Genomic DNA, 27,070 nt, shown 5'->3' with positions numbered 1-27,070 from the left:
TCTTAGGAGGACAAGATGATGTGGGTACAAAACATGGAGTCAAGTAAAATTCATTAAATGCCAATTTTTAGCTTGAATCACAGCATAAGGAGCTAAAATATGCCACATCTTCCATGTGCTGTTCAATGAAATTTGTCATGCGGTATACTTGAACCTTTTAAACCATGGAAGTCTACATTTTCCTTTCTGTAAGAAATGAATTCCCATTGGTAATGCTATTGGTTTAATAGTTTGTGTTTCCATTTTGTTAATTTTCCCACATACATGTCCTCTGCTGACCACTCCTGTTGATCTCAGCAATGACAGATTGTGAAGACTTTTTGGTTAATGCTTACAATATCACTGCGCATATTTCCCAGTAATTTGACATAGTGCCTAATTAGACCTACAGTATGCGCTTAGTGAAATATTTTGTTGCAAAATCACATCCACATGTACATTGTGAAATCAAAAATGTATGGTGAGAGGACATGAAAGAATGAATCCGAAGAATTTTTCACAGTTATAAGCATCAGTCTATTGTACTTCCCCAAAATCAAAGGGACAAAGTTGTTGTGTTCTGAGCCTTGCAATTTGTGATGATTGCTGGACAATTTGTACGGTAAACTGCAGGACCGGCAGCTGGAAAAAAAATTTCAGCAAAAACTGTGCCCATCGCAAAAAAAGAAAGAAAAGAATTATGAGTCCCTTCAAAGGTCATAGACTTTGGAGATCTTTTTTTTATGTTATTATAGTAATTTGCATTTGTTCCCTTTCTGCCATTTGTACTGCTGCAGAATCAGGATTGGCTGCTTCAGTTCAATCAGCTTCTATTTTCAGCCAGAGCAAAGTGGAAGGCTTGCAGATTATTTTGAAGCAAGCTTTATCAGGTCAAGCTTTTTTCCTGTTCTTTTTAGTTAAAAGCATAATTTCACTGACTTCAGTGCATCACACTATTGCTTCATTCCATTTTAACCTCCGGTATATAGGCTACAATATGTATCAGTCACACACATAGTGATGCAGCATAAACTATGTCTGCTTATGTCAGCCAATGAGGTCTCTTTTTTCAGACAATGCTTGCAATAATAATTTGGATGTCCAGTATTTGTCTTTCATTTCTCAGTTTTTGTTCACTACCTGTAGCTTGATAGATTACATATAGTTACATATTTTAACCTAAATACAATGAATATATTTGTAAGTTAGTTGGTGTGCTTTGTATTTTGATATATCATAATATTCTGATTACATTTTGTGTGGTATTATTTATTAATTTATTACATTTGTACAGGAGAGAGCAGAATTTCACCTGGAGATACAGGCTCCCAAGTGCTCTCAGGGTCCTACTCACACTGAACCTCTGTGGGCAGGCTCAGCATTAACTGCTGGAATGGTAGAATATGCCCATCATTTCAGATGAGCCCGAGGTCCCTCTTTCAGTGGTCTAATTTACATTCACAACAACTCATTCTGAACCCATCACTCTGATAACAGCTACTGAGCTACAGGGAGGTTCCCTCTTATCTGAAAACCTGTCCTTGTGAGCGCTACTACAGAAAATGTTGGAGTGCACATGTACAATATCTCACAGAAGGGCGGGGCGTGGGGGGGGGGGGGAACAGTCAGGATACCCAGATGACATTGATCGTTTGGGCTGTTTTTTGTCTCTCCCTCTTTCTGATTCGTTCAGTCGGACGTATAGGCCGCGTACTGAGCTCGTACACGCAGGTCAGGCTGCCACTGTTTCTCCCCCTTCCAGCCCTCAGAAGGCATGCTGGGATGTCTGTACACAGCTGCATTTCCAGGGGAGAATAGACTTAAAAAAATAGAAAGATGACTACCTTTCTCTTGTTCTGTCTGCCTCTCTCTTTCTTGCCCAAAACGGTTTGGTGTGCCGTCCCCTTGGACCCTCTCTATTGCTAAAACAGGTGTTGTGGGGGCTGAGCTGGGCTTTCAGAATGAGAAAACAGGAAAAGGAATGAGTCTGAAGAACAAGCTGAGCAGCACTCCAGCCCACCAGTACATTCGTCATCCTCTCTGGATCTTTGTCCTCATCCATTTATTTATTTATTTATTTATGTATTTGTTATTGTGGGGAGCTGTGAAAACTATGAAGAGAAATGTAATTAAAGAAAAAGGAATTTGAGGTTTAGCCAAAGTTTTTTTTTTTTTTTGTTTACTGAACAAAACCAATTTTCCCAAATGCAATACATATTTCCTCTCTGTACTTGTTTGTGGGTTTCATGAAATGGCCACAATAGAATTGACCTCTAAAGCCTGGATAGTACATCAGCAAGATCGGCACCCACCAGATTACTAGATCGGTTAGCCTTGGACTCATTTTGGGTAGTCATCAAATTCACAATGGCCCCACCTAGCAGTCTGGTTTTTCGATCACCTGTCTGCTGTTAGTTTTTCAATTTGTGTCATGATAATTCAATGGCAGTAACATTTTTAGGATATAGGGAGCTGAGGGACAAGGGGCATTCCTGTCCTGAGATACAGAATGCCCTGCCTTATATGGGACAGTTGGCAATACTAGCAAAAATACTAGAAATCCAAATTTGAGATGATGTACCTCTCACTGTGTTAGCATTGTGGAACAGATGACACCAAATTCATGAAGTTCACATGTTTGCTGTCAGAGCCATGCTTCCCATCCTGTGAACAGACTATCAGGATGCCCTTTCCTACAATAAAATGACTCAAGGGGATGTGACTTTCCTTCTTTTGTTTTAGTTTGCAGCAGCTTCATAAACATGTCTCCCAGAATGGTGGCCTTGTTTAATTAAATTCATACTATCCTCTGTGTTGCCAAATAAGTCATACACTTGTTTAAAGTACTGGACCAAACAGGCTCCTCCACATTTTTACATGAGGACCATCAGGCTTATTAAAAACATCTCTGATTTCCTTCACATTATGCATGCGCATGCACAAGTATATTAGCATAAATGAAAAATGAATTTTCCATAATCATCTGTGAGAATGGACCCAGGGAGAAAGGATCAACACTGGGGAGACTGGGCGGGGCCTGTCGTTGGACTAATAGCAGGGAGGAGTGTTTTGTCGAAGTTCCTATTTCAGCTGTTAAGTTCTGCCTTCTCGGCTTGAGATTGGTTTGGACCCTCAGAGAGGAATTGGTTTTTAATGGGTCACTGGGGATGGATCCCTGTATTGCTTCTTTGATGAGCATGCTGAATGAGCAGAATTAGTCTGATTAGCTTCTGGGACCAGATGATTAAAAAGCTGAATATTATCACTGCCATAGATTCCTGCTACTCATTGTGACAGCTGTCAACACATATGGGGTGATCTAGCTCAAATGCATTTCTCACCTTAAGAATCGGCAATCTTTGAGATGTTTAATTCTCACCCCATGTGGGTGATCTCGGCATTCAATGTAAATGTGCAAATCGCTGCAGAAGCAAACGCATCAGTCACTGCTTCATATGTATCCCATATGAATCAATCCAATCAAACAGGAATGCACCATCTTCTGTGCAGTGGGGCGGAGTGAAAGAGAAACAAGTGCGAATCCGCAATAGCTGCGACCGCACACGCGCATGCATCCATGTGTGTATGCATTCATGCACACACCCTCACACAAACACGTGACCTCTTCTTTGGCTCATGACCAACCTATCCACAAAATCTGTGAATCCATTTGGGAGTTATGCACCTTTTTGTGATAGGCCACGCCCATTGCCACGCCCCCTCTTGGTCAATCGCCCTTGAAAGTTACTCAGCTCTACCTGCGGTCATGACCAACGTCCATGCCAAATTTCAGCCGGGGGGAGAACTGTGACCGCTACGGGGTGGGATACTTTTTGTGGACCAACCGACAGACAGAGCTATAGAGCTGTGGTCGCAGCTAAAAACTCTGCTATCTATATCTTAGGGCTTCCCCATTACAATAATAATTACATTAATTACATTGATTTTTCCAGAGAATACCTCTATTGTATGAAAACTGAATACATTTGGCATGCCTGTCATTGCTGTGCATAAGATCCCTTATGTGCTACAGTGAACGAAGCACTCATCCATTAATTCAGCGAATAACATCCTTGCATACGATGCATACTATAATGTATGAACTTGCTGGACAGGCCTGGTAGCCTATAATTACGGCTAGCATGGCTGCTAGTGGAGACTTCAGTGACTTAAAAAGATTTTTTATTGGGATGCATTTGGCCGGTGCTGAACTTGCTGACAGTTCATGAGTACCAGCTCTGTGATGGACAGGGCAGATAGTCTTAGTGCCTTTGTATCATCATGCTTGCCAGGACAATAAACTTATTCTGATGTTACTGTATACATGAGAGCAAAGACATTCTATGTAGCACAGTGAATGGCTGTGATAGGCCAGCAGCGTTAGTCCCCCGTGTGAGAAGGGCGTGCACTCTGAGGCGGTGGAGGTGGTGATGGGTGAAGCCACTGCTGCTAAATGGTTGGGGTCCTGATCGCGGATCACTTAATCTGCACCACTCTGTCCGCTCCGACTCTCCTAAAGCAATGCCATCTGCAGAGTAGGAGGATGAAAAATCCCAGCCTTGGCAGTGACTCAATTGCAGGCCCAATCTTCTGTCTCAACACTTTCTGTCTTCCAGTCCTTAAACCACAGGATCGTGCGCACGTTGTCATTAAGTTTTTTAGAGTGTCAGAAAAAGTATGGAGGAGTTAAGACTGAAACAGATCTTCCTTGAATCCTGCCTGACAGGATTGCTGTTGAAACCCATTAAACTACTGTAAGGTGTATCATTGGAGAACCACTTACAGTAGTAAACATGCTTATCTCAAGATAAAACAGATTCACATTATGCACACCATATGTGTAGATAACTTTCTATGATTTTCCTATTTCATAGAGTTTCCATGATTTTCTTTGACTGTCCTGCACCTGAAGTTTAAAAACCTTACAATCACAACAATACCAACAATCACAAGCCACGCCCAGCACACCATGCGCAGTGTGACATTGATTTTGGAAAACAGAGCCCAATGTGTATCTATCTATTAGAGTGCAAAGTACCGTATCAAAGTGGATTTTACACTGAACGTTTTGCCGCATTAATTTACTTTTACAGAAATGAAGTTGCCTATAAGGCACAAATCTACATCATCTTTTTCAGCCAAGAAGCTATTTAGCTCTGGAGTTCTACAAACAAGGATCATCTTATATTTCCTTGGATTTTATTGTTATGACCCTGAGGAGCTGTAGATCACAGTAATGCTGCAGGTTCTTTAGCTTTCACACTTGGCTGCTCTTGGTTAGGTAGCTCAGCAGGCCCTGTGAAAAACAGGTACGTTGCTTCATTTTGTGATGGCAAAGTCTCTCCATAGGCTTTCATCGGCTCTCTGAATGAGGAAGCCAGTGCCAGAAATGTCCCACAAGCTCCCATTCAGCCTGGCTGCACTGGTTCAGCCACAGCAGTTCTCGCGTTGAATGGTGACCACAAACAGAGTTAGGTCATGAATGTCAGCTGGCCCCAGTGTATTCTGAGAATATTGGCGATGCCTTCATCACCCCTATTGACTGCCTAGACTTACTCTGGAACGGGGGTATGACAGAAACAATTTTTGTTCTCAGCTACGTGCATTTTTATGTGGGAGAGAGAGTCTGCCTGTCTGCCATTGTCACATTTACTTCTGAGATAATGAAAATCTGAGAAGAAAAGAAATTCTTAAAGTGAAGCACTGAGGTTTGTAATCATCATGACTTTCTACTGTCTAAGCTGTAAGGACCTATTACCAGCTTGACACTGAAATCCACTGAGGACAAATGGCTTCAGCAGTGGTTCTCTATAGTACTTTATCTCTCATATTCGCATGAATTTGAAATGTAGTTGTGCAAGGCCATTTCAGTATCTGTGGAACAACTACATCAAACCAGTATCAATAACTTCTCTCCCATTTTTGGTTATATTTAGATTTCCATATTTCTATTTTGTATTTTAATGGAGTACACATTTTCCCAGTTATTTAATCATTCAAAAGGTACCTAAGGCTTTAATAAAAATATGTAATCTTGGTTTTTATGAGTTCATCAAGTTTTACATTTTGATATGATACACAAACTTTATATAGTGTGTACTGCCCCTGTCAAATAAAAAACTGTAATTTTAAACAGTAAACAGTAATTATTTACGATAATTTGAAAGCTGAACAAGCTGAGCTGAACAAGAGGCAGCAGCTGTTTCTCTATATCAGTCTCACAAATGGTCAACCAGTAATATTTGTAATTTTAATTATTAATTAAAATTGCAGATATTAATGGTAAAATTTATTAATTGTATTCATAATTCAGTTAAACTAAATTTGTTCTATTAATAATTTAATGTAATGAATTTGAAGACAAGGAAATTATTTGAATATCAGAGGGTGGCTTCAATCAATACGTAAGCGACAATAATCACATAACAAAATGAAAAAAAAGAATAATTAAAAAATTGTAAATAAAAATTATATAAGTAAAGCATCAAAGTTACAATTAATACAAGTATAGCAATAAGACATTTTAAAATGGCACTAGGAATGTCCATGCAAGTACCCTGATATAAACTCAAGTCCCTATGTCTAAGTGTATATGTGAGAGAGTGAATGAGTGACTGAATGAGTGAATGAATTAACGTATTTAAGCGCAGGTATGTGCATAAGCGCATGTGTATACAGTAAGCAATGTCAGGCACAATTGCACATTTGTGATGATGCAGTTTGCGAATGATTCGTTCAAATTTTTTTACTGAATCAGGAGTAATGATTCATTTTCTCAGTTGAGTCATTCATATTACTTGATTGAGAGGCTTTGCCTACTTTGCACTCAGCTTCCAACCAGCACGCACGACCTGGTCTAGGGTCAAACCGTGGCAGGGTGAGTGATAAGGGAAGTGAGTGGGGAATGGGTAAGGGAAAGGGTACTGGGCAAGGGGCAGCTTTGAATGCTGAACTACTCTGTAAGTAGCAATAGTCTGAAACCAAAAGTCTGAATAGCGTACCTCCAAAGGAGTGCTACATCTCCACACAAAGTACCTTCAAAATAATAAAGGAAAAATAACAAAGCAAAATAACAAACCTGTGTCCCAATGGAAGGATTTGTATTCCAACTGGGAACACACTGACTACCTGGAGCACTATACGGCGAACAGAGGGAAAAATGGTTGAACACTAAGTCCAATCAGCAAACAAGCCAGAGGGCTAGGCAAGAATAAGAATCGAATACGAGAGCGAATGTCAGAAACACAAAATCATGGGGCAAACAAACCAGAAGGACTAAGGCAAGAATCAAAGACAAAGGAATGAGTCAGTGGTCATACACAAGATCTAATCAGCAAACAAACCAGAATGGGTAGACGGGAATCGGAATCAAACAAAATATCAGTCAAAATATCAGATGGAGGGGTCACAAATTATTCTTTCAGAAGAACAGAATTTATGTGCATACAAACAAATGGCTTGGATGGAACCTAGCCTAATGCATTGTATTACAGAACATGCATGTCTTAATTTAACAGAAAAATGTACTTTTCACACATATTTGCTTTCTAAATAAAGGTAAATACTCCCCAGATGATTCAGCCTTATGCTGGGCTCAGACTGCACAACCAACGAAATCTTAAGATCATGTACAGCTCGCACCACCACATTCTATCCTGTGCATTTTGTTCTCGCTGATGTAATGGTGCACACACACAATGGCTCAGATGGGTGTCACAAAAGCACATGGGATTTACTGATTACATTTTGAATTGTAACCCTTTTTAAAAGGATAAATTAAATTATATTGTCTCAATATTGGACTTTGCATGTTTTCCCCGTGTCCACGCGGGTTTCCTCCCATAGTACAAAGACATGCAGGTAGGCTAATTGGATACTCTAAATTGCCCATAAGTATGAGTGTGTGAGTGAATGGTGTGTGTGCCCTGCGATAGATTGGCGGCCTGCCCAGGGTGTATTCCTGCCTCTTGCCCAATGCATGCTTGGATAAGCTCCAGCACCCCCTGTGACCCTGCTCAGGATAAGTGGGTATAGATACTGGATGGATGGATGGATGGATGGATGTCTCAACATTTGTCTTCCTTTTTACTCAATGTCACCTGTTGGCAATTACATTTACATAATTCGGAAGATTATCTTATCCAGAATGACTTTCAAGTGATTTGAATTATAGTACAAGACAGCTTTTGTATAAATCTATTTTTTAATCAGTCTCCAGACATAATGTAATGTAACCCCTTATCTTAATGAAAACAGTTCATTCAGCCCATCTAGGCATTTAATTTACCTTCAGTCTAGACCAGTCTACCCAGCAGCAGCAACAATGGCTTGTGGTCGGTCATGAGAATACTCATGAAATACAACCCAAGTAAGTAGTAAAGGTGTTCACATGCCCAGAAGATGGCGAACACCTCCTTTTTGGGCATACCGTTGGCTTCAGGCCAATGTTTCCATGTTTCATCTGTTTGTTTCTGCATGAGAACAGCGCAATTCTACATGAGGATGCAATCGCTGGAACCCTTGTTTCAGCTCTCGGGGAGCACTGTGGGAGAGCTAAGTTTTGACTTCAGCTCCTGAAAAACCTCAAATTGTCTTGCTGCCCAACAGTAGTCTTGCAGAGTAACTCTATTAGCAGTGTAGTGAATGTCAGCTCCGGAATTAGCTTTGCCTGGTAGTTAGCCATTGTTAGCAGCCTGTACATATATGCTACCCTCTCAGGTTCAGGCTTTTGCATTATGGCTTTGACTTTTCCACAGTTGCAGTTATCTTGTGCTCCACAAAAAGCATGTTGTCTTTGCTGAACTTGAACCCTTCATCTCGCAGTTTCTGAAGGGCTTCATGTATGCACTGTCATGTTCATATCGGTCTTAGCCGAACACCAGAATGTCATCAGCATGACAGAGCACCATTTCATGGTTCTCCATCATTGGGACATCCACCACTGGAAATGTTCTGCTAGCCAAGGAGCTTCTGAAAGGCAGGCTGTTGAAACAGTATCTGCCCTTGCGAGTGATGAATGTCATTAGCAGAGACGATTCATGAGCCAATGTTATCCGCCAGGAACATGACTAGGCATTTAGTTTTGAGACTACATTCGCTTCCAAAAGCAGTGCATCTGGTCCATAGATGGCAGAATTTGTTGCTCTCTCTTTACCCATTTGTCCAAATGGGTAAGATCAACACAGATCCAGATCTTTCCCGTTGCCTCTGGGACAATGACAATGCTCACACACCATTCAGTGGGTTGCATAACTTTCAAGATGACTCCCATGGTCTCCATGCAATCAAGCTTATCACAGACCTTTCTGCTCAGCAGAATGGGTACATGCTGTTAGTTATGTAAGTCACAATGCAGATATCATATGCCTGTTATACTAATGAGAGATTGCCACTCACTGAAACCAAGATACAATTGTGTACTATCATGTACTTCTCCCAAAATCATCGAGAAAGGTGTCTGCAAACAACTATTAGAGATGTTGTAAACAATAATGTATATGACAAATTTCTGCCTTTATAAAACTGCATTCTACTGAAACTGCTCTCCTCAGGGTCATGTATGATTTCTCAATGCATTCCAATTCTAGTGAATGCTCTATTCAGCTGTTACTGGACATTAGTGTGGCGTTTAGCACTATTGTTCATGGTGTCCTTCTAGACGAGCTTAGACAGTGGTTGGGTATATCTGGAACTGACCCTGACTGCTTGTCCTCCTTACCTGTCTAAGAGAAAAGCCTCTGTAGCTGAATTTGTTTTGTTATAGTATCTGCTGTCTTCGAGGGATCAATTCTTGGTTCAATTTTGTTCTCACTATACAGTGCCCTCCAGAATTATTGGCACCTTCAATTAATATGAGCAAAACATTTTTGGATAACATTCACTATTGTTTATTAAAGATTTTCTATGCTTAACAATTTGAAAAAAAATAGGTAGTTTTGTTGTGATACTAATGCTCAGTGGAAAAAAGCATTTAACACAAAATTATTATTGTCACAATTATTAGCACCCTCATTTGGTACTTTGTGCACCATCCTTCTGTCAAAAGGGCAGACAAGTCTACCCTTATAATGCTTGATGAAGTGGAAGAACCCATATGAAGGGGTCTGAGACTATTCTACCATAGAAAATGTCAGATCCTTCCTCTTAAGCTCACCCACGTTTTCAATGGGGTTTAGGGCAGAGGCCTGGGATGGCCATTGCAGAAACTTTATCCTGTGGTCAATTAACCATTTTGTGAAGACTGGGAGATCGGTTATGAATCATTGTCCTGCTGGAAGATCCAACCATGATCTAGTTTTAGCCTCCTGGCAGGGCCAGTCAGATTGATGGTATTTGATGGAGTCCTGTATGTTATATAAATATATAAGTATATATATGTACACATATGTTCATAAAAAATGTTTTGTAAATAATGGTTTACTTAATTACTCTGTAGCCATACATTTCTTCAGATAGTGAGTATGAAACTAAAATACTATCAAATGTCTTTCAACATACTTTTTTGAGATACAATGGTATTAATTTAAAAGTAAATATTTCTATGTGGCAAACAAATTCCGGGGATGCGAGGAAACTTTTCCTCTTCTCTCCACTTTCTAGCTTCTTTTCTGAGGACACCTGGAAAAGGAGCAAGACTGGATCATGACATAACCTGCAACACATCCCTGGCACCTGTGCAGCTCCTGAGGAAATCTGTGAGTTCACAACATTTTTCTTCATGAAACAGAACTTGGGCTCTGAATTTGATTTTCAACTAAATCCTTACAGTACTAGGCTCTTTCCTGAAAAATATTAAAACCTAAAAGTGGTACATTGACATTGAATGTGATTGGCATTAAGCTAATCACTTGCAAGGTGGTTCCTATGCAAATATTCACTTCCCAAGAAAAATTTATATTCCCAAGAGACATACATTTTAGTTGATAACAGTCAAGTAGGCTGTGTTGCTGGTCTGCAAGGTGTGCTGGTTTATGTGTACACCCAAAAACAGATAGTTAAACCCAAGAAACCCAGGTGAGGTTGACTGTATCCATGGGTTCCTAACTCTGAACTCTGACAATCCTTGTTCTAGATTTTGTTCCATTCAACCTCGAATTACTGAAAACATGGGTTTAAAACAGTTATTGTAACACAGTACAGTTTCTACAACTGGTTTAGTTTCAATGTCAGTTTCAGCATTTTAGGAGTTCCCAGATAGCAGCTGTAGGCCAAAATCAATGCAATGAATCAATACAAAATGTAACCTCTTTCAAAGGTATCATTTTCCTCATTACTGAAAAGTAAAGCATGAGTTGACTAACTGATTTTACTGATTAAAAGTCATGAAACTAATATGGGATATTCATTCTTTGTAACATCAATGTCTGTCTCTGACATTAGACGCATTAACAGGGTAAACCGTCCCTCATTTGGACAATTAACTGCTCTTTATACTTCAGGAATGGCAATTAAGTTTGAAATGAAAACTGGCATGCAATCTCCAGGACTGGGGTGTAATCCCCAGTGTAATCAATAGCTTTAATTGATAGTTTTAGTGGTAACAAACTGAGAATAAAAGCCATCAGACCCTGCAGCTCTCCGGCACCAGAGTTATGGTACCCAGCAGATCTTTTCGCCTTCGAGGACCAGGGATGGGAAGCCATTTTGTGAGAGGAGATGAAACTGAGTGTTATTACTGTGGTGGTGAGGACAGGCCAGCTTGATCAAACTGGTCCCTCTCTGAAACCCAGGTCCAATATGCAGCTCTCCCATGTTCATATAGTTTCCCTTTCAGTGAGCCCATAAGGTTGGTCGCTTCACTTGGTTAAAAGTGCCTTTGTGAGGAAGGAGGATGGAGGAAGAATGTAGTAGTGGTTTTGGTCCTCGCCACGGCCACAGCATGCCCACTGTGTAAAACTGGCTCTCCACTGCTAGCTGAAAGGACATGTAAGGACAGACAACATAATTCCTCTAAAATATTTTAGCCTTTTTGTGTATGCCTGTCTATATGTATGTCTGTATGAGTGTCTCACTGTGCATTTGCATGTGTCTACATGACAGAGGACATTTACAATAATTTTATCTTTTGATATTAATGTCTGTCGACTCCTTTGACACTATTTCAAGATTAGCTTTGTTCACAGTAATCATTATGCTGGTTATATGCTTCTCATTTTTCAGCCTATTTCATCATTTTGCCTATGCTACACTAAAAAGACAAAGTATATGAAAGACTAAGAGCTCTTTTTTTCTGACCAGTGCTTGGCGTGGAGCGAGCCGCCCTGGTGAAGTGGTATTTTCGTCATAGATTTTGAAGCGCCTGAGCCATTTGGTGATTTGGCTGGGGGTGTTTCAGTCAAGATCAGACAGCATACTGCAATTTTTGTGCAGCTCATTGCAATTTTGGTATCCACCTAGTCTGAAATTTGGGCCCTCTCCCCCCGCCTGCTCAGACCATGTCTACAAGTCACAGCCCAGCATATGGCGGATTGCTAATTTTGGGGTTTTTTGTGTGGATCATATGCTGTCCAATTTGACTTTGATATAAATCCCATAAGTAGAAAAAATGCATAGTACTTTGCATTCATTGTTCATTGTGTTTTTTTCTTTTTTGTAATATTCATTCCTGTTTTAATTGTTTATGGCTGTTCTTATACTGTGGTCCCTGAGATACTGTATTTCATTCTTTCACTTACAACCATCAGTAATGAGAAAAATGACAATAAACACAACTTGAACAATCTTTTCATTTTACAGTAAGTGACTGTAGTTAAAATGATAGTGACTGTACTGGCACAAATTATGGATAGACTGCATTTACAAACATTGACATTTTACATTGACAATTAATGCAATATTTTGCAACAATCTTGTCTTGTTGGCATGATAAATGTCATATGTAATAAATGTAATATCAATATAAAACAAAAATGAAGAAATAATTAGCATTTGTGTTGAACAAGTAATAATCATTACACCTTCCTCTATGTATTAGGTTCATACCAACATAATTGAGCAGTCTAATGTATCTTACTGTTGGAGATTATATTGTAACCCGCTTGAATTTGTATTGTCCAGTTTCCAGTATTTTTCTGCATAAAATGGCAATGTTCTTGCCATCTACTTTATTTTAAATTACTGACATTCGCAGAATGGCATTACCACTCGTGGTCAAGAAGATAACTTTAAAATACATTTTACAGACAAAAATGGCTCAACAGAAGAGAGGCCACAGATAGAAGTTTTAAGAAAAGAAATTTCAAACAAATTCAAATGAATTTCTCTTATTTATGAGATTTGTTCAAACTCATTTTTTGAAAAAAGTGACAGCCGAACTCTGTACCTTCTGCAAAAGAACATCTTGTGAGGAATGTGATTAGAATATCCTTGTCCTCATCGTCCATTGCAGTCGTAGACTATGGTAATTGGCAGTACGCCCTGCGCAAAACACACAGTTCGTAAAGGGAATGAAAAGAGGTAATTTGATTGGTTATAAATGAATCCAGTGTTAACACTTCCCCTAATAATATATTCAGCACAATCCAGCCCATTTTCCACCTGTGCCCATGCCTTGAACTGCGCACTCTTTGCCTCTGGTCGCAAAAAATACCGACATTCACTAGCCATGCCCAGTGTGCCTACGGGCCGGGCCACTGACTGGTCCCATACGCCACTCGACATTGATTCCGGAAAATAGGGCCCTTAAAGTCAAACCTTGTTTGACAATGTCGGTCATTACCTGGTGCTGCTGTATAATGGAGGAATGTCAAAGATGAAATGTGACATTATGAAACGTCTAAGTGGAATGGAAATCAGTGGGTCCAAAAAAGATCTTTTTAATGAATCAGTAAATATTGTATTGTAAACTTTGAGCAATTGAATTTCTGGAACTGAAGCCACCAGATGATGGTGAATTTTGAGTTGCGAACAGCTGGTACAGAAGGGGGGATGCTGACAGTGCAGTAGTAATTCAGTTTTGGGGAGGATCACAAATTTACAGACACAACATATACAGTCTAGATGCTGTACATAAACCAAATTTCTCTCCATTCACAGAGCTTTTCTTTCTGCTACAGTCTTTTGGTCTACTCTCTGTTCTTTACAGCAAAGTAACTACAGATACAGAATACCGTGTAAAACCCTTGTGATTTTAATCAGCCTGCCAGCTGGGAAGCGATTGGCTGGGAGCTGATGACTCATTTCAGTTCACTGACGGGGGCGGGCGAAGATGGTGTGGGAGTTGTTTTCTCTGCAGGAGAAGAGGCTTTCTGCCTGGCTTTCAGAAGTGCGCACGGTGACCTAACCTCGCCACACTAACTCACGCTTTTTTTTTCCGTCCCCTGCTGCCTGTGCTCCAGAAGGCAAGGGGAGAAATAGCAGCACTATATAGAGTTTACCGTTCCACAGTCAGCTCCTCTCTCCTCTCTCCACGTGAGCAAGGAGGAAAATTGCATAACTGAGAAGGTGCTGAAAGTGTCTTCCTCCAGATCTTCACTGAACTGCAGTGCTTTTCCTGTGAGGGTCCTCTTGTGATTTAATACAGAGGAGAGACTAAGGTGAGTGTCATACATTTTCATAAGGCTTTGTAAGGTGGCAGCACAATTGCGCAGTGTAGTCTCAGCTAAGGGTATCTCTCTCTTCCCTAAGACTTGCTTTGTGGTGCTGTCTCTGTTGGTCTTTCAGAGGGGATATGGGTTCACTCGGCTTGTTCAATGACATAATCCCTGTGATCTTGTTCTGCAGCATTTGTACAAAAAAAAAAAAAGTTTCTAACAGGAGCTAAGCTGCCTTCTCATGGGCTGTGAAATGTTGGAATGCGTGGCTGTCACTGTGGTTTTCATACTGCCTCAGAGAAGACGCATGACACGTTGGGTGTGTGTGCTTGTGCGCGCGCGCCGTGTCTGTGTGTGCGCGTGTTTGTGTGTGTGGGTTTTCCTGTATTTTACATTGCCACATGGGTGTGTTTGTGGGTCTGTGTGTGTGTGTGTGTGTGTGTGTGCTGCTGTGCATGTGTGCATAGTGTGTCTATATGACTGGATGTGCGTGCAAGGGTTTGCTTGTATTTACATGTCTGTATGGGTGTGTTTGCCTATGTGTGTGTGATGTGTCTATATGAGTGGGTGCGTGTGCATGGGTCTGCCAGTGTTTACATGTCTAAATGTGTGTGTGTGTGTGTGTGTGTGTGTGTGTGTAATATACATATACTCACTGGCCTCTTTATTAGGTGCACCTGCTCGATATATATAACAGCTCAATATATAAAGCATGCAGACATGGTGAAGAGGTTTAGTTGTTGTTCAAAAAAACATTAGAATGGGCAAGATCACGCATGATCTAAGCGACATTGACTGTGGTATGATGGTACTAGATGTGGAGGTTCCAGCATCTCTGAACACAGCTGCCCTTCTGGGACATTCATGCACTGCAGTCTCTAGAGTTTACATGCGGTAAACAACAAAAATAAAAATAAAAAACATCCAGTGAGCAGCAGTTCTGTGGGGAAAACACATCGTTAATGAGAGGTCAGAGGAGAACGGGCAGACTTGTTCAAGCTAACAGAAAGGCCACAAATGTCAAATAACAGCTGTTTACAACAGAGGTGTGCAGAAATACAGCTCTGAATGCACAACACATCGAAGCAGATGGGCTGCAGCTACAGAAGACCATGCCAGGTTCCACTCCTGTCAGCTAAGAACAGGAAGATGAGGCTGCAGTGGGCATGTGATCACCAAAGCTGGACTATTGAAGACTGTAAAAACGTCACCCGGCCTGATGAATCTCAATTCTGCTGAAACATGCTGAATGTAGGGTCAGAATTTGGCCTAAACAGCATGGATTCATAGATCCTTCTTGCCTTGAGCAGGCTGGTGCTGGTGGTGTACTGGTGTGAGGAATGTTTTCTTGGCACACATTCGGCCTCTTAATACCATAATACCTCTTTATAATCGGAATGCAACAGCACACCAAAGCATGGTCGCTGACCATTTGCATCTCTTCATGACCACAGTCTCCCATTTTTCAAATGGATACTTCCAGGAGGACAATGCATCATGTCATAAAGCATGAATTTTGTCAAGCTGGTTCCACAAACATGACAGTAACTTCAGTTGGCTCCAATGGCGTACACACTCCCCAGATCTTAATCCAACAGAGGAACTTTGGAATGAGTTGAAATGAGAGGTTTGCAGCATGAATGTGAAGCTGAAAAATCTGCAGGAGCTACGTGATATTATCAAGTCAGCATGGACCAAAATCCCAAAGGAATGTTTCCAGCACCTTGGTGAATAAGTGGCTCTAAGAATTCAGACTGTTCTGTCCTAACCATTTCTGTCCTACCCAGTACTAGCATGGGTGTGTGTGTGCCTAATTGTATCTACTGTATGCATGTGTGTGAGACAGTGAGATTGGGAGTGTACTGAATACAGAGTACAGTTTCAGAGCAGGTGATTTAAACACACTCAGGTAGCTGGTGACGTGAGCTTTAGTGTAAGAAACAGGAGGAGGACCTGCCATTTCTGCCATCCTGATTACAATGGACAGGAAACACATAGTCCTCTCTCCATACTACTTCAGTGTTCGGCATTATTTTAATTCCTATACTAATAGTGCTGTACCATCTAATGAGTTTGTTGCTTCCATCTATCCAGCATCTCTGGAGCATCATTTGCCTTATGCCAGTACAACACACTACCCTCCATCTTTATTGTCCATCTGAGCCTGTTTATATATTCACAGGGAAGCTGGAAGAATGCATTCTTTCTGAATCCTTGATGCTTTTTGTTAGGATGCTTCTGAAAGTCACAGCCTCTACTATAATCGAGATAAAGGGGGCCTGGGTGTGGTGAAGGAATTGTGCCAAGGCTTTCTCAGAAGTAATAAAACTAACCTTATTAACCTTATTAAGGAAGCTTAACAAGTAATGATTTGCGAGTGCTTAATGTAAATACAAGTGAATTATATAAATGCCCTGAGGGACTGCCCCTTTATGGGATTCATACATATTTTGTCTGAACTGACTTCTGTGGTAATAAATAACACTGACTATGTACATTTTGCCTCATCCCTTTTCCTATCAGCTTCGGGAGTCTTACAGCAATGAAGGACATGCGTGAATCATGAAGAGTCAGAGTTGAGTGTTTAGGAGTATGAGTGGGTGATGAAGAGTCTCAGTTGAAAATGTTGAGGGTAAATGATAGAGTGGGTGGATGATTTGTGTGGTAGGCAGAATAGATGAAGAACCTGATGCTTGTGTGTCCAAATGAAGAGTCAGGTCTGTTGAGGAGCGGGTTGTGTCAGTCCTGTAGAGAACCCTCTATCCTCTGAAAATATGTAGTCATTTGGATAATGCCGTTGTCTTATTCTGATGTGTTATAAGACTGACACACTGTTTGGCAACACACTCTGGTTGTTCCTATGCATGCCTGTGAAAGTCTGTGCCTGGAGAATTAGTTAGACGTTGTTCTCAGGTAAATTTACACCTTTGGTTTACGCAGTCTTTGTCTTTTAGCTTATGCTGTGTTGTCGGCAAGCCATGTACAGTAGTCATACAAAGTCATGCTTTTTGCCTCCTGTTTAAGAAACTGTGTGGCTTCTGGTTTATGTGTTGCCTTGATTAGGTTAACCTTGCCAGTCACTCGTAGCATTTACGTGTGTTACATGACAATGCTAGCTAGTCAGGCCCAACATCATTCCAGGCTAAAACATGAGAGGTCATAACTACTTTGTCTGAATTACGCTATAACATTAGGTCAGATTTTTAACCAGAAAATATTCTTCTTCTTTTGTTGCAAACCAGCTTATTTGTGTTTTAAAACAGAAGGCATTTACAAGCAGATGTATTTGTAAGACTACATAGCTTGCTGATGACAGCAATTTGTCTACAAAAGGAGTAAGTTAGAGGGGTTCATCAGCAGTGTTGGCTAGCAGTGCAAGTTTTCCTCCAAAACTACTGCCTCTGCGGAATGTACCATAGTTTGCATCCTTTGAAGATATAAGCCTACTTACATATGGAAGCATATCTGCACCAAAATTAAAGTTAACTGCAATCGAATACTTGATTACAACAGCATTTAGCGACATCTTATATGCAGGACTTGCACACTTACTTGCTTCCATTTTACAGCGATATTTACTGAAATTATCAGTATGAATGCATACAAATAGTTATTTTATATTTTTATATACAACAGCAGTGTCCTACCCAGGAATCGAACCTGTGACCTTTAGGTTACAAGACCAGTTCTTTACCCATTATACTACACTGTTGCATTTTCATGTGGCATTTTCATTTGATGTGCTCAAGAACCATGACATAATTCTAAGTCTGGTTTGCATTTTCATATTAATGTATGTAATGTATCTTACAATTAAAAAAATTAAAGGTATACTATGTAGGATCCTCAACCCCACCCTCACCTCCGTTGAGAACACACCCTCGAGCGCAAAATGTCAAGCAAAGAGATGAGGTGGTCAGAGATATTTAAAATAGCATTTTAGCAACATTTATGATTTCATATAGATGATAACAGTAATTTGGCAGTGTTATAACGATCTTTAAACTGAGTGTAGTGTGTGGGAACATCGTATGATAGCTACTCCGTAGTCCAGCTATTTCGTTTTTCCTCGTTCGGTATTTTAGTTAGAATTGGGATGTAAACACAGAATCATTTGTGGAATAAGTAGCATTAGCAGGTCATCGGTCTATCATAGTTAGCTAACATACTTGTAAAGTGAATGTTTTTTTCATGAAATTATTTGTATCCTATCCAAATATTAGCTTCTTTATTTTCTCAAATACAACATAATATGTATATGTTCATGGCTATGGATAATGGGTATTTCATGCAAATTGTAGTTACCTTATCTGACCTGTGTTCTGTAGTTGTTTCAACAGTCCTTCAGTATGCAGTTAGTGTGCGTCGTTTTGGAAATCGTGACGAGAGAACAAAATTTGTTTCAAAAGCTACTCAACCTTGGGCCTCGAGCTGCCTAATGTAACTAGCAAGCTAAACGTTACTTATACAGGTCCAACAGAAAACAGGCCAACTCCAAGGTTGACTCTAGTTCTTGAACAAATCCTATCTGCTTGTTGCCACGCCTGCCCCTCCACACACAGAAAAGAGTGCCACGCCCAGAAACATCCCAAACACATTTTAGAATAACAAATACAGGTAAAAGGTGCATGAATTTGGCAAAACTAAGTAAAGACATAGATTGCCAGTGCATCATAGATGTGCTAGCATAGTTATTTCGTAGTATTTTGAAGTAAAAAATCCAACATAGTCTACCTTTAAATGCAAAGTCTATCTTATATTCAATTTTTCTTGCCTTCTATGGCAAAAACCTGCCATAATATACATCTAAAATAGAAAAGGCAGTTTATTATTATAACCACATTATCCATGACAAAAATGAAATAATTCAGTTGGCCATTTATCATTTCAATTTCATGTTTTTGTGGTACAAGGGTGACATAAATCAAATGCAGTGGCATTGCTTATTATTTTGTGCGGTCACACAAATATCCTGCCAAAATTCTAATTGAAAATGAAAATGCAAAGGATGGATAGAATTTGCTATTTCAATTTTGGCAGCGTTTTTGCATGAGCACCCAAAAAATGATAATGCAAACGGAAGCAATGCCGTTGCTTTTGATTTACGTCACCCGTGTGCCACAATAACATGAAAATGAAATTAATTACAAATTAATTTTTGTCATAGATAATGTGGTTACAACAAGAAACTTATTTCAAATGTGGTTTTTCATTTTCATTTAAATTATGACAGAGTTGTGTCGTAGAGAGTGAGATGAAATGGAATATAAAATGGACTTTACGTACATTAACTTGAAAACACACAGCGGACTTTTCCATTTTAATTTGAATTATATCATGGTTTTTGCACACATCGGATGAAAAATAAATGTAATTGCTGATTTACATTTTCATTTGAATTTTGGCGTGGATATGCTTCAATACTTATGGAGTACAACGACTGACAAATGATTTAATTGACTTGCTTTACTGAACATCCACCATGACATCAAAATAGACAGTGAGGCAGTGCTGCATGAGTTTGATCTAAAAGAGAAGCGAAGATTTAACATCATATCAACTTGTTCTGTTTCATGAAACAAGCTGTGTTGTGTATGTGTGTAGTGGTGGGGGTAGGGTTAGCAGATGCCTGATTTTGGAGAGGAATGTTCGGTTTTGAAATTAATTTTACAGGTCTGGACCAGAATGTCCGTTTCTAAACCCCACCCCCTAGACGCGCATGCAATTACATAGAAACCTGCAGGCACCCCAGCAAAAGAGCACTTATTTTTTTCCCCACTGCTTTTACTCATAGAGTTATGAACTAGACAAATACTAGACTATTTGTTTGCTTATATGCAGTCTACAGAATGAGAATAACCTAACAATTTTAGGAATTTAGAAATCTTGCATGATATATTTTTGGTCCCAAAAGACATTGAAAATGGGATGGCTAGTCACTGTAGCCGGCAATATGGTATAATGGTTGTGGAACTGGCATCGCAAAACTACAAATCCTGTTTTTCAAACTACAAATCTCAAGCTGTGGACACACAAAAATACAGATCCTTTTGGAACTGTTTTTCCATGTATGACAAAAAGACTACACATTTATGCACCAATCAAAATGAAGGTATTCACAGCCAATCTGGGAAACAGTTGCTCATAACCAATCAGTGAGAGCAGCAAAGCGATAGGGAGCAGGAAACTGGATGCAAGCTGATAGAATGGCGGACACGTAGGTGAGTAATATCAGAGATTTCGGTAATATCTAATGAAAAATGTATTGCCTCTGTTCTATAGCATTAATTAAGGATTATCTATTGTATCGTTTTTGACAACACCGGTGTTTAAATGATACTTTTAAACGGTACCAGTACCTAAATCAGTAGCAGCAACAACTGCTGGGAATGTGATTTCACAGAAGTGACTGGGTCTACAGATTACCCTTTCTTTTGGTAACAATTCAAATTTTTTTGCCGTAATCAGCCATGCAAATGAGCTGGTGGTGAACTGACAGTGAAAAGCAATGCATGTCTGGGCCACACTTGAACAGCAGCAACAATTGCTGGGAACGCAATTTCATAAAAATGTGACTGTATAATCTTAAACATTTGAGTCTGCAAATGAAATGTATGCTTTCTTTCATTTGGTTACTATTTTAGATTTTATGCATTAATCAGCTATGCAAATGATCTGCTGTTGAACTGACAGCGTATGGCAATGCATGACGGGGACAGCTTACGGGGACACCTGTTGCCAAATGTCCCATCTGTGCCCCTGCTTGCTTCCCATCGGTCTTCCCCTAATTGCCCGTTTTTGCCCTTGTCCCCCTCCCTCACCGGTGGGGCACCTGCCCTGGGTCCCAAGCATTCTGCAGCCCCCTCTGTTCCAGCCTGCATATTGCCCCTGGACCACAATCTACTGAACCTGCACTCAACCAGTCCTGCACCCCTTCATCAGTCTAGCAACCAAATTAAATGGAGTGTTAACTGTCTGATCGGGCCTGTTGTTCACTATGAACTCACACGCTGAGCCGGCCAAAGGATGTGCTTCCTCTCTTAAGTTTGATTCCTCCTAAGGTTTTGTCCTTCCCCACATAGGGCGTTTTTCCTTTCCCCTGTCACTCAAGGTGTACTTTTGTGAGGGCTAGGCCAGGTATACTGTAAAGCAGTGGTCTCCAACCCTGGTCCTGGAGAGCTACAGGGTCTGCTGGTTTTTGTTTTCACCTTAAAATCAGCACCCAATTGAGACCCAAGACACCAGGTGTGTTGAGTTAACAGTGTAATCAACTCTAATTGATTCATGAAGTGCAGAGTCACTATGAAAACCAGCAGACCCTGTAGCTCTCCAGGACCAGGGTTGGAGACCACTGCTGTAAAGTATATAGTGACAAAGGTTTTGCTAAATGTGTTACACAAATAAACTTGATTTAGTATCGCTAGTAGCTAGCGATTGTGTAAAGGTAAGATGAAAGTGCAGAAAAAAGTGGTTACCTTATTCTTTGGGATTATTTAATGCTTTGCTGCTCTCACAGAGTGGTTATGAGCTACTCTTCCACTGACTGGCTGTATATACCTTCATTTTGATTGGTGCATACACGTGTGGCTTGTTTCCCTATCGTACATGGAAGAATTGTGCCAGAATTATTTGTATTTTTCTATGTCCACAGCTTGAGTTTTTAGTTTGTAATTTGTAGTTTGCGATCTGATAAACAGGATTTGTAGTTCTCCAGTGCATAAAACACATATGAATTATGTTTTGTGGGCCAAAAAACAGGCGTGAATTGTGAAACACGTATGAATAATATTGGCACTAAATATTATTTAATATGAGTGTAAATAGGGGTTTACTGTCTGCTTTCACCTTATGTAAATTCTGTCAAAATTTTAACCCAAATGATGCTTCTTGTATTAATATTAGTGTTGCTCTACAGAAATTGTCTGTGTGGATTTTCTCCGGGTACTCTGGTTTCCTTCCACAGTCCAAAGACATGCAGGTTAGCTAAATGGAGACTCTGAATTGCCTGTATGCGTGTGTGAGTGAATGGTGTGTGCACCCTGTGATGGATTGGAAACCTGTCCAGGGTACATTCCTGCCTTTTCCCCAATGCATGCTAGGATAGACTCGAGCCCCCCACGACTCTGACCAGGAAAGGAATAAGTGGGTTAGACTGAGAATGGATGGATGCATGTACAGTATGTTCAATTTTGTGCTGACAACAATGGAAATTAAATTGACTGGGCTTCAGTTCTTTTTCCCGCAGTTATTTAATTCCAGTGTGACTCATTACTGTTCCAAACAGCGGACCACAGTACTTACTGCCGACTTATCTCTCCACAGAACTGAATACAGCCAATTAGCCATTTAAGGAGATACAGATGTCAGTCTGAGACTATACCTCTGGCTTTTTAACAAGAATAACATCTTGAATGTGTTCATTTCATCGAGCTCCATCTTGCGGTTATGAACATATAAAACACGAAGCATTTCATTTAAATATATGTCTCCCTTTCAGTAGTCAATGCAGACGAAGCCATCTTTGAAGGACCTCGCTCTTATTTTTAGTTCACAGTTAAAAGAACTTAGAGAAGAGAGGCATGTTTTTCAACTGTTCATTTCTGTCTTTTCACCAATCTAATATCAGCATTTGGGAAAATTATTTATTCTTGTTGGTGGGATAATTCTGAGAAAAACAGGCTGTGGAGAAAAAAGGGAATGTTTTCAAACAAGTAATCATTTGCATTGGGCCATTCAGCAGATGTTCTTATCCAGTGTGACATACAAAAAGTGAGTTTTTCATGTGTAGGTTTTGGCAATGAGTAGAAACTATGCTGACAAAGTCATCAATAAATAAATATTGACATGTTTGATAAATGTTACTCAGTTAATGAATTAATTAATTTTGAGGTGGCAAAGCTGTGTTTGCTGAAAAAATGTGGGTATAAACAGAAGCTGTTGCTGTGGTGATAATTGTGCATTCATATTTCTTAGGAGATTGTACCTTGAACCTGAGGGGTTGTTGTTCTTAGATGAAACACTACTTTAATCCCCTTTTAAAGTAGAACAAACTTAGATGCTGTCAGATATATTATTTAGTCAAATGCTGCTTCTATGCCCTCGGCCAGTGATTTAAATTGACCCCTTAATTGCTAAAGAACACCATAAATCAGCAGACAAAGTAGCCCTCCAGGACTGGAGTTTGAGAGTCAGAAGTGTGACATGGTTTAAAGCTTGAAATAAAGAGCACATTTGCACCAAAATTACTAAATCCTCTGATCCTATGGGAATCTAATTCAGTAAACATACAGGGCATATTTGTTCAGAAAAACAACAAAGGAATACAAAAATGGTTTAGTATTTAGTTAGTATTTAGAAGTTTCTTGCTTTCAGGTAATTTGCTTGGCACTGGAAAGTGACAAATATTTTTCACTGTAAGGTATGAAGTTGCTTTCTTAGAAAAATGGCACTTTTCAAGTTTGAAAATTACATTCATGAATGAAATGAAATAATGACTATTCCTAGCCTATGTACAAAGAGTGAATTGATAGCTTATGGCTTTGAGGGGGATTTTGGCAATGTAAAAACCATCACTGTAGTATTAGCAGTTCTTGGACTTGTTGTGGACAGTTATTGGATTATAAAATACAATTTACATCAACCTGGGGTGTCTATTTCAACCCTCCTTTGGAGAAGGGGACAGGCTAGCCATTTCTTTTGTAATCGCTAGCTTTACCAATCAAGACAGTGTTTTTTGTATCAAAGTGTGAAGGGTCTAAGCTTTACAATGGTATACATGTTATATCGCTGTACCCTGAATCAACGACAGATAAAAGCAATAATTTAGGACAATGTCATTGTAAGGTGCATGTGTCTAATTTCACGGCAATTGGACTTCAAGGGTTTAAACCCATGTATGAGTATAAAGGACCTAAATCTCAGTTGCCTGCAGAAACTGGGACAGCAGCGGAGGCAGGGAACGAAAGAGTGGGAGGGAGAGGGAGCACTGCCAAGCCACTCCACTTCTGATACTGGGGGTGTAATTAAGCTACACTCTCTCTCCATTTCTCTCTTTGCAGAACATGGCGCATTGGGGGTGTATATCACATGGCTGATGAGGAGGAATGTGAGATTACCATGAGGGGGTGAGGGGTGTCTTTGTGGCCATGTCTGATTTTGTGTGTTTTGCTGGGTGTGCAAACCACGCATTTACCCTTTACTGGAATGATTTGACTTTGATGTTAAGAGTCGGTCTCTTTCTTTCACTCACCTTCTTTCTTCAAACTTGAACTGGCTACAGTTGTCCATTATTTTATTCATATTTTGTGATGAAAAAAGACCAGAAGGTAGCTGGTCTTTTGTCATCTGTGCCTACATACTGGAAGACATACTGTAAGAAATGTGATGTTGCCAAAAAGGAATAGCAGACTAAAACAAGACCCTCCCCATCCCCTCTCTATCTTTCTTTTATGTTCCTTTCCTGACTGATTCGATAATTACCCTTTTCACTGTGTTTTCATGATTGAAAGTGCATGAAAGACTACATTGGTTCTCTAAAAATGTACAGCATTTCTAAACATGACATCCAAGGAGTGATGCAGATGAAAAAAATAAAATAAAATTTCCAAAGAATTTCTTAATCAGACATTTATTTGTGGTCTGCTCTGCCCGCAGAGGCAAGTTTCCACACAATGCTCAACAGCCCTGCCAGTTCCATACGCACATGTAAATCACATTAACTTGGTGGCTTTTGTGGTCTCTAGAGTGGATTGATTAAGTGCTCAGTCCTGATCTGGTTATCATGGAAATTAAGCCTTTCCCCAAATGATATTCCTCGAGGAGATGAGCTGCCAGTCTGGGAGAGTGAAGACATCTGCGATTCTCCTCTGAAACACGTGGTGTCTCCAGCCTGCTTCTTTTCACGCCAAAGCACACAGCCATGCTTTCATGGAGTTGAGTCGGAGGAAGACATGCTGTGGCATGCAGTCCATTGGCACCTGATCATCCAGCCAGGGGGGGGTCCCTGGAGAGGGGGGTTCCACCTGTACATATAAAATAGTACTTTTTCCTGTGATATCATCACAACAAAGCCTCCCACTTGCATGCAGAAAGCGCTATGAATGAAACTGCTGAGTTGTCGATGGTAAAGTCGTGAAATTGAAGCCATTTTGACTGACACACACGTATTCCTGGTAGAGCGAAACCCACAGACTGTAGCTATTTCAATTGAAATTGCAGAAACAGGCCAAGACTGTTACATTCTGAAGATTAGTTTTCTATGTGCCGTCGCAAAGACAGAGAAAAAGAACAGTGACAGACATATTGTTTAGTTAGCTATTGGTTAACTTGCTTAGTTAACGAGCTGTTTAGGTGTTTAACATTTACGCTACGTGCCTCACCATTACATTGGTGAACAAAGCAGGCTTAACCTATTTAGACAACAGGCTAGATGCTGTACTCTCATGAAATGAATAAGCTGATATCGATACAATATTTTTCATCGTTGTGCTACATAGTTCAACAAAAATTGACTTAAGATGTGAAATCTGTCCCGAGAAATATTACACACATAAAAGCATCAAAAACCATTTTATTTTTATGCACAAGATAACAACACATTACCAAATCTGTCAACTAACATTTAGTAGCTATTTAGCTGCAGGTTGTTGAAAAGGTAACTTATGTAGCTTGGTGGTTTGGAAACTGAAACTGAAGCTACAATAGGGCTAGGCCTCATCACATGATGAAGCTATGATGCTACTACAGTCGTTGCGTGACCCTCATTGGTTTGTTCTTAACTAATCAGAGATCAGTGCGCCTAATCAACGCAATCTGATTATTTACTTTTTGTCATGTTTTGCTGTTATCAGTTCAGCCTAGAAATATTTTTGATCCAGGAAATTTTTTTAGTGTGAGCTTTTGATGCCTAATTCATACTGGAGCGAGTTTAATGAATTTGTACGACACTCTCGGGAAATGCAGGGCAGCAGAGCACATCAGTAAAACTATTTCGGGGCTGTGGCAGCCATCTTGAGTTGAATGGAACCATGTGAGCACGTTTCCTTTCTAGTTCTTATACAGTTCTGTAAGGTATATAGCCCATTGATACAGCTACTGATGATATCAAACCGGAAGCCAGTTATCTACATGGAAGTGCTTCCATGGTATTTATTTGTAAACATCGTAATTTGTCCTATCAAACCGCAGAGATATCGACTTCAGTGTTATGAACCAGTCAAAGTATGAACATAGTGGCAATTACATATTTTAAAGTTCCTCAGTATAGAATATACATTCTTTCTTTGTACCTTCACTGATATAAAGTGAGTGTTAAATGTAAATGGCTTACTCCTTCCATTGACAACTGTAAATACCCCTCTCCCTCTATAAGTGCTTGCTAGGTCAATTAAGCTGGGTGCAACTTTCCAAGGAAGTGGCATAATAAAACAAAAAACAATGGTGCTTTCTTGTGTACCGTGGCCTACCTGACACTTCTTAGTCAATAATTTCAGTATTTTTAAATTAAATCACATATATTATTTATGGCATTTCAGCATGAAGTATGCAAGACAGTAGCAGTT

The 27,070-nt window shown here is 40.0% G+C and overlaps 1 protein-coding gene across 1 annotated transcript in view; it reads left to right on the top strand.

Moving 5' to 3' along the window:
• Positions 1–14,196: 14,196 nt before the first annotated feature.
• The window catches only part of LOC135234591 (prickle-like protein 2), a 50,315-nt gene continuing 37,441 nt past the window's right edge, over positions 14,197–27,070 (top strand). Inside the window, exon 1 of the mRNA XM_064299343.1 lies at positions 14,197–14,513. The gene's annotated coding sequence lies outside the window, so the exon portion shown is untranslated. The remainder of the gene's footprint in view (positions 14,514–27,070) is intronic.

This window comes from Anguilla rostrata, chromosome 11 (genome assembly GCF_018555375.3).
Source record: "Anguilla rostrata isolate EN2019 chromosome 11, ASM1855537v3, whole genome shotgun sequence".
NCBI classification, from domain to species: Eukaryota; Metazoa; Chordata; class Actinopteri; order Anguilliformes; family Anguillidae; genus Anguilla; species Anguilla rostrata.
This window is presented reverse-complemented; position numbering and strand designations above follow the sequence as displayed.